The following is a 1414-nucleotide window of genomic DNA, read 5'->3' on the forward strand; positions in this document are numbered from 1 at the left end:
AGAATTTTTCAGTTTCTTCAGGAGGGTTTAGATAAGGGTTTGTCTGCAAGGTCTTGGAAGGACAAATCTCTGCTCTTTCTGTTCGGTTCCACAGAAAAATTGCTAAACTTCCTGATATTTTTTGTTTTGTACAGGTTTTGGTTCGTATCAAGCCTGTCATTAAGTAAGACTCCAAGGAGGAGGGATTGAATTTGATTTTGAAGGCTTTACAGGCTCCTCCATTTGAACCTATGCTTTTTCTGGACATTAAATTACTTTCTTGGAAAGTATTGTTCTTTTTGGCCATCTCTTCTGCTAGAAGAGTTTCTGTTTTATCTGCTCTTTTTTGTGAGTCTCCTTTTCTGATTTTTCATCAGGATAAGGCGTTTTCTTTCATGTAATTAGCAAGAGTCCATGAGCTAGTGACGTATGGGATATACATTCCAACCAGGAGGGGCAAAGTTTCCCAAACCTCAAAATGCCTATAAATACACCCCTCACCACACCCACAAATCAGTTTTACAAACCAGTTTTCCTCTCAGCATGCAGTGAATGTCAGAGGGATGTGAGGAGAGTATTGCCTATTTGAATTCAATGATCTCCTTCTACGGGGTCTATTTCATAGGTTCTCTGTTATCGGTCGTAGAGATTCATCTCTTACCTCCCTTTTCAGATCGACGATATACTCTTATATATACCATTACCTCTACTGATTCTCGTTTCAGTACTGGTTTGGCTTTCTACTACATGTAGATGAGTGTCCTGGGGTAAGTAAGTCTTATTTTCTGTGACACTCTAAGCTATGGTTGGGCACTTTTATATAAAGTTCTAAATATATGTATTCAAACATTTATTTGCCTTGACTCAGGATGTTCAACGTTCCTTATTTCAGACAGTCAGTTTCATATTTGGGATAATGCATATGAATAAATCAATTTTTTTTCTTACCTTAAAATTTGACTTTTCCCTGTGGGCTGTTAGGCTCGCGGGGGCTGAAAATGCTTCATTTTATTGCGTCATTCTTGGCGCAGACTTTTTTGGCGCAAAAACTTTTTTCTGGTTCCGGCGTCATACGTGTCGCCGGAAGTTGCGTCATTTTTGACGGTTTTTTCGCCAAAAGTGTCGGCGTTCCGGATGTGGCGTCATTTTTGGCGCTAAAAGCATTTAGGCGCCAAATAATGTGGGCGTCTTTTGGCGCTAAAAAATATGGGCGTCACTATTGTCTCCACATTATTTAAGTCTCTTTATTTATTGCTTCTGGTTGCTAGAAGCTTGTTCACTGGCATTTTTTCCCATTCCTGAAACTGTCATTTAAGGAATTTGATCAATTTTGCTTTATATGTTGTTTTTTCTATTACATATTGCAAGATGTCCCAGATTGACCCTGAATCAGAAGATACTACTGGAAAATCGCTGCCTGGTGCTGGATCTACCA

This window comes from Bombina bombina, unplaced genomic scaffold (assembly GCF_027579735.1).
Source record: "Bombina bombina isolate aBomBom1 unplaced genomic scaffold, aBomBom1.pri scaffold_888, whole genome shotgun sequence".
NCBI lineage: Eukaryota > Metazoa > Chordata > Amphibia > Anura > Bombinatoridae > Bombina > Bombina bombina.